The sequence below is a fragment of the Nelumbo lutea genome, chromosome 2 (assembly GCF_056320005.1).
Source record: "Nelumbo lutea isolate HS-2025 chromosome 2, American lotus-T2T, whole genome shotgun sequence".
Taxonomy (NCBI): Eukaryota; Viridiplantae; Streptophyta; class Magnoliopsida; order Proteales; family Nelumbonaceae; genus Nelumbo; species Nelumbo lutea.
In genome coordinates, this window is record NC_142685.1 from 103,157,384 (window position 1) to 103,165,201 (window position 7,818).

Sequence of the window (7,818 nt, forward strand, 5' to 3'; positions counted from 1 at the left end):
TCCATGACACTAAAAGTCTTTCGCGGTCTATTCGCATTGAGGAAGCATCCCGACGGGGAAGGTCTGTGGTACTTCCAAGGCTGACGGATAGAGTAGTGGACAATTCATCATCTATCCACAACTAGAAGAAGTTTTTCTTCATAAGTTATCCACAAGGATGGTCCTTCCAATCTGATTGGGGAACGTTGGACTCGTTGGTCGAGAGGATCAGGTCAAACAACTACGAGAAGGAGTTGGTCATGATGAACCAGATTTGGCTAACCGGGGTGATTCTTGTCGGGCCCTTAGTGACGGAGGAGGCCTTGTAGATTCTCCAAGGATGTTTAAGGTTCCGGTGTATACCCAAAAGCTCGTATTTAATCCACAAAGAGTGGAATTCAAGTCTATACTGAAAAATTTGTCCCTGGCCTATGGAAATGGGAATTCAAGTTAATACTAAAAGCTCATTCTTATTCTGTGGCGTCAGGGTTTAGGTCTATACTCAAAAGCTCATACCTGATCCGTGGGGGTAGAGCTGGAGAGGAGAGTGGAGCTATAGCTGGAAGCTGGCATGACGGGTTGCCTGTATAGTTCGTGTATCTAGACGATGTCATGGCTTGGATGGGCATGGGCTGCTACTAGAGTGTAGAAGTTGTCCTTCAGGGGTGACTACTTCCACACATCTGGTCTTAGGGATGTCAACGGGTTGAGTTTGGCATGGGTTTGCCTCAATCCTAACCTAACCATCAAGCATCCCCATCCAAAACCGACCCGACCTGGCTTAAAAATACATGATTCCCAAACCCGATCTGACTCTATAGGGTTTAAACTGATTCTGACCTGACTTGACTCATATAATTTCAAATGTATTTGTTAGCACATTTTGAAGACATAAAATCAACATATAAATAAATTATAGATTCTGAGGCGTTATTTTTTTTTTTACATTAATCAAAATCAACATATAAATAAATTATAAATTTTAAGCCTATAAAATTAGAAGTAAAAAAATTACAAGAATACTTGGTATATATATAGGGTATCATACCTTGGCAGGGCAAGTCAACCAAAACATGAACCCAACTCGGGTCAAAGAATCAAAACCCTAACTTGACCTAAAACAAATATATTTGACCCTAATTCCTGACCCTATAAGGTCGGTTCAAGTCGAGTTTACCATTTAACCCGACCCATTGAGATCTCTATCCGATCTCCATGATCTACTACTTCTTTGGGTGGGAGGCTTGTCTACACTGCATCTTGAAGATGTTCCTTGGAGGTTGTGAATGATGCCTTTGTCCTTGCATTCCTCACCATCTTTCCGTGGTGAATGGCCTTGGAGCATTAGTGATATGTAGAGGGGACCAGTTGCAACGTGTGAATGAACGGTAAGCAAGTAGCACGTGTGACTTGCCATTATCTGGAACTCTACCTTGACATTGTAGGGCCCAACTTCCACCTACAACATCTAAAAGTTGATCTAAGGAGATGTTGGCATTGAAGTCTGAAATCTCCATACTCATACCTTTGCCCCTGGTATCTTCAATGTTGATGGCTCGTAGGGTGTACACTGAAACTACATTAACAGAGCTACCCACATCTATTAGCATTCTTCTGGCCTTATAGCCATGAGGCACCCCGTCACATACAAAGGTCGGTTGTGGTTTGGGTCCTTTGCCATCATGTCCTTTGGGTCGAATGAGATAACTCCGGTCCGTCATCCCATTCCTTTTCTTCCTATTTCTGCCAGGGCCCTGGCCATCCTCTGCTACACATCTGCAGGAATTATCTCCTCTTAAAAGAACTGTTGGAGGTGTCCGTTTTGGAGGAATCTCATAGCTAATGTCGTGAGTGACGCCACGTTAAAGACGATGCCATTAACCATGTTGATACTTCCCACGAGGGTGAAGTGGCAGAGGCTAATCTTCTACTCCTCCGGTGAGCATCAAAGACAAGTCTTTTAGCTGCACAAATTCTTCAAAATACTTACGAAGTCTATAGTATTCCATGGTGTTGTGGGACATTGCACGGTGAAATTCATAAAGTACTTGCTCCGCTTCTTGTCCTCGGTAAGTGGTCGTGCAACTGGTGGCCTTTGAGTCTTTCCATCCATGAGTAGTCATTTCATGATGGATAACACCTCTTTCTTTCCACAAGTGAACGGTTTTGTGGGTGGCTACTGCAGTGAATCTATTCTTCCCTTCCTCTTCTTCTTCCTCCGTGGGATGGGGGACTTCTACAGGCACCACCTTCAACCACGTCAACTTCCTTAGACCATTGCCCCCATCCAAAGTCTTAGGGGTGGCCACAAGCTGAGTTATTCACGAGTTATTCGAGCTCGACTCGGTTACAACTGAGCTTTAAGCCAAGTTCAAGCCCAATTTACAGACTCGATTAATAAACAAGCCGAGCTCGAGCTCAAGCCGAATCGAAATCGAGCTTATGAGTTTTTGACTCGAGCCGAGATCGAGCTCAATGTTGTAGCTCGAACCAAGCTCGAGCCTTGTATAACAATGGCAAACCGAGCTCGAACCTCATACTATTCGTTTCAGCTTGGCTTGAATCCACCCCTACATAGTCCTCTCTTAGCCTCTTCATTGTATGGGTCATTCTCCTTGTGCACTATAGAGGGGGTGCATGTAAATGATGCACTCTTCTACGAGATTTGCTTCCTTCACTCTATTGTCATGCATCTTATGGGTGGAGGTGTGGAATCTTTCCAAAGTACGCCAAAAGTTCCTTACTTGAATACTGTCGAACTCCCCTCAGATCGGCCATGGTGAGTCGTGTTTTAACTACAAACCACTTTGACAAGAATTTCTCCACCAACTCTTTTGAAGACTGGACGCTCCTTGGTGCTAGGTTGATGAACCATATATAGGTTAGGCCGATTAGGGGCTTGGACAGTACCCCTAGGGGTAAGGTTTTTGGGCGATTAGTTGGCTGTAGGGCTTCTAGTACAAAGACAAGTAGATTTTGCTACTAGAGCTCCCTTCAACAACTGATTGGAGGCAGACTAACAGTTCTTCCTTAGACATTTGATGTCGGCGGTCACACCAGTTGCCCGTTGTTGGACATTCCAAATTTGGTGATGGTGTGCGATCTGACTACTCCTAACTGGAGAATGATCTGGACTCTAGGTGGACAGCGAGCTGGATCGGTCTACAAAACAATCTATCAGAGAACCCGATGTAGCTAACCCGGTGAGTTCGCTCTGATGCTTAATTCAGTATGCTATAACTGCGAGCTGAATGCTTGAGAGCTTGAGTGCTAGAGAGTAGAGTAATCACGCATACTTTTGCCTTGAGGTTTCATGTCTTTGTATACTGGAGTAGTCGTGAACCTCAAGAAAGAGCTTCGGGATCTCTTGGGTGTGGAGATGAGGTTTGTTCCGATTTTGAAGGAGAGCAGTATGTAGATAAAGGCTTATCATCTCACCTTCAACTTGGGCAGAGCTAGGACGAGTTCTCATCGTGATCTCAGAAAAGTCGGGATCTGTTAGCTCATCGTGATCTCAAGAAACTTGGGATCTGTTGGAGAGGGCTCTGGAATCGATTACGTAGCGATTTGGGTCATTAGCTCTAATTTGGTACTTTGACTCTTTAGTCTCAAGCTGGATTGGATGACGAGGAGCCTTTACACCAAGGTGGGTTTTGGGCCAAGGTGACTGAACACCTGAGCTCCAAATGTTGTGTACTAGGCTCACCAGGCTGAGCTATCAGCCCTTGATCAGATCGCGCCTACATGTCCCCTTCTTGCTAGGTCGTTCCAAATCACCTTTCATCAATTGGCCCCCACTCCTCGAGCCAGGGGTCTCAACCCGGTGTAGGGAGTTCATGACGAGTCCAGGTGGATTTGGCATGTGGTCTACGTGACTTGACGGGCGAATCATTAGTTGGACTTGTTCGACTACCCGACTCAACCCAGGAATAACCCAGGTCACGTTTGAGTCACGCGTAGACATCACACCGTTTTATAAACTCCGCCGATGTCAAAAGACGTGCTAAATCGATTTCAACCTCGGGGGTCGTGCAATCAGTTTCCCTAGGAGCCATCGGATCGCGTTGATCTCGACCATTGATCCCCGGATATACTGGCTATAAATAGGGGCCCAGGGGCTCATTTTCCTCACCACAAGTCCGCAAATCCACAATCTTTGAGGTCGCATTCAAGTCTTTTAGTTCGGTGTCTTTCCGAGGTCGCCTTCCTTTCTTCGGTCTTCCTTTTGGTGAGCCCCCCTTTGCTTTTTTTTTTCAATTCCGTGTCTTTTTTAGTATGTCTAGCTTTAGCTTTGATAGTCTCTTAGATGGGAGCGGTGAGTCCGCTAGAGCCGAAGTGGGTACCTCGGCTCAAACCGTGGATCCTTGTCCTACCAAGGTGGTTACTTTGGGTCAAGATGCGGTTTGCGATCCCTCCGAGGTGAACTTACCTCAGCGAAAAAGAGAGGCCTCAGGTCAACCTAGCTTCTACCTCACACCGAGGTCAGCTGCCACACAACTTAGGCCTGTTGACAATGACAGCGGACAGGCTTCTAACCTTAGTAGCCCGGTACAGACTTCCCAACAACTTTGTGTATAGCATCACCTTAGGCAACTTCCCTTGGGATCACAATCACAACAAGATTGTGATCTTTGAGGAGTAGCTCGCAATTGGTCTTCTTCTTCCACTTCACCCTTTCATAGTCAAGATCGTAAAATTTTTCAACATCACCATAGATCAGTTACACCTGAACTCTATCCACAACATCATAGGGATCACTTCACTTTTTCACGATTACAACCTTCCCCTTAACCTCGACGTCTTTTCTTCTATTATCTCCATTAAGAAGAATTCATCTTGTGTTCTACCCAAGCATAGGAGAACATACTATCTGTCACCTCGCCTTGGTTTCAAACCTTTGCACGAGCTCACTAATTAGGTCCCGGCCTAGAAGAGGCACTATTTCGTGGTCCGCAACACTAATGGGTGGCCTTTCCCGACTCATTGGAGGGCAGCCATCTAGGACCCCGGCATTAGGTTGGACCTGAAGACAAGGGAGGCGCTCCATTCTTGGGTGGAGCTCTACCTAAAGTTCGAAGACTTTGTGACCGAGAAGAAGCTCGTGCAGGTTGGTCTGAGTCCTCCTAGTAGGTTGTTGTTTGTTGTACTTTTTCTATTAGTTTACTTCGGTACTGTATCTGACAGCTCATTTTTTGTCGCAGCTGTCATGGACGACATCCCCACCAACGAGCTCTTCGAGAGCATAAAGAGGGGGAAGAAGAAAAAGAGAACTTCCAAAAAGGCTCGTGTTGAGCACCCACCACCCGCCGTTCCTGAGCCCGAGTACCCGTCAACCACTGATCAGCCTCCCGTGATAGATCTGGTCGAGGACTCGGGCAAGCCCTCCCCACCCTGCAAGCTCGAGGAGGCTACATATTCAGAGGTCGTCCCTGTGGCTGCCACTTCTTCGGGCAGCAATGACGCAGTTTAATGTATTTTGACTCCAAAGTTCGGCCTTCTCAAGAGCAAAGATGCGGTATTCACTGAGGAGGTCGCTCATTGGGCCGAATTGATAGTTGCTCAGATCGAGGCTCGAGTGACAACTTATTGTATGGTGGTAGGTTCTTGAGCCGCATCTTTTCAATCTTGGATTTTTTTTTTGTATACTGATGCTATTTTTCTTTTCTTGGCAGGTGAACTCCTTCATCCACACCTTGGCTTATCAATCCGAGGTGAACCTGAAGTGGGCTCTCAAAGTTGAGGAGTCTTCTCAAAAAAGCCCACGCCGAACTGAACTTAGCTCGCAACGAAAATAACCAATTGAAGAACTACACGCGACCTAAGAAGGACTTGCTCATTATGTTGATGTTGGTGAAGAAGGAGCTCGAGGAGCGAGAGGCAGAATTGAAGAGGGAGGTGGAGAACCTCGAGGCCCACGTGAAGAAACGGATTGAGCTACTTCTTCAGGCGATGGAGGAGGCCAAGGCTAAGGCTGTCGAGGAGTATAAGTCCCCAGCAGAGCTTCGCGAAAGGCTAGTCAAGGCGGGGACATCGGGTTACCGCAAAGGGTTCAAACTCAGCAGGTGGTTGACCTGATGTGAAATTCCCCAGCTTGACCTTAGTGCCATAACCACATCGAAGATCACAAAGGAGATGACCCTTCGAAGCTACCCAAGATTCGGACTCTGAAGCAAAAAGTGACGATGACCTGCTCGACGAGGATGAGGAGACCGGTGCTGGTGAGGACCACATGGAGACAGATCCTCCTCTTGAAGCCTCCAATAAGGATGAGGAGCCCCGAAGTAACTAAATTCCTCTTTTCTTGGACCCCCTTTATAATACTCAATACTCTAAGCCTCCGAGCTCGGTCCACTGTAATTTTTTTTTGTATTCGAAATTTCATATTAATGAAATACAAGTTTTTTTGCAATCTTTGTGTGCAAAATTTTTTCTAAGTGTAGGTTACCCCCCAATTGTCGAGCTAATGAGTTGTACTATGAGTAGGAATAACCTTGTATCTTTGTATGCCGAGGTGGGTGGACAATGTAGGGTATACACCCGACCTATCTGAACATGGGCTACTCGCTTAGGTATTGGCTATCCCTTAGTGTCGAGCTAGTGGGCCTGACCCCAAGTGGGATTAACCTATTGTTATACGCCGAGGTGAATTAGACATCGTAGGGTCTGCACCTGAGGTGTCTATGCCTCACAGGCATCTAGAACTGGTTTTCCTATGCCAAAGAGGCAACTAGGACTTGTCTACCTATCAAAGAGGTGAGTAGGACTTGTCTGCCTATACCGAAGAGGTGACTAGGACTTGCTTGCCTATGCCGAAGAGGCGACTAGGACTTGTCACAATGCCGAGGTCTTATGTCAACTCGGCGCCATGGCCCTTAGGCTTCTGGGAGTGACTCGCAGTTCTCTCTCCATTTCGATTGTCCCTTTTGACCAGTTTGGTGGTCACAAGCAGTACTTTCTCAAGTTGTTGATATTCCATGCTCGAGGTATCTACTTCCCTTCCAAAGTCTCGAGCTCACACGTGCCTTCCCCGAAAACCCGTCTTAGTCGGTATGAACCTTCCCAATTTGGTCTGAGCATACCAACACTGGGCTCAGGTACCATAACCTACTGAAGAACAAGGTCGCCAACGCGGAAGTGTCATTTTCTGGCCCAGGCGTTATAGTACCGAGCTACTCTTTGTTGGTAAGCTGCGGTTCGAATGTAAGCCAAATCTCGTACCTCTTCTACCAAGTCTAGGTTGGTATGGAGCTAATCATCATTCGCCTCTTCATCGTAGTTCCCCAATTGTAACGTGGGTACCTCGATTTCTACCGGGATCATTGCCTCTGTGCCATACATAAGGTTGAAGAGGGTTTCACCTATTGCAATTTTGATAGTGGTTTGGTAGGCCCAAAGGACACTAGGCAGTTCGTCGTCCACCCACAATCCCTTGGCTCTGCCTAAGCGAGCCTTTTATCTACAAAGTATCGCCCTATTAGTCACTTCTACTTGCCCGTTCGCCTAGAGGTGTGCCACCGAGGTGAAATTTTGTTGAATTCTCATTTTGGCACAACAGTTTTGAAACTTTATATCCTCGAATTGCTTTTCATTGTCAGATATCAGCACCCAAGGCAGCCCGAAATGACATACTATGTTTTTCTAGAAGAAATTATGTATGTTGCAGGTTGTGGTCTTTACCAAAGGTTCGACTTCCACCCACTTCGTAAAGTAGTCTACTGCTATGACTAGGAACCTCCTCTATCCTGTTGCTGGTGGGAAAGGGCCAAGGATGTCGATTCCCCACTGCGTGAAGGGCCATGGACTAGTGAGGTATTTCAGATCAGCAGCAGGTTGATGGTG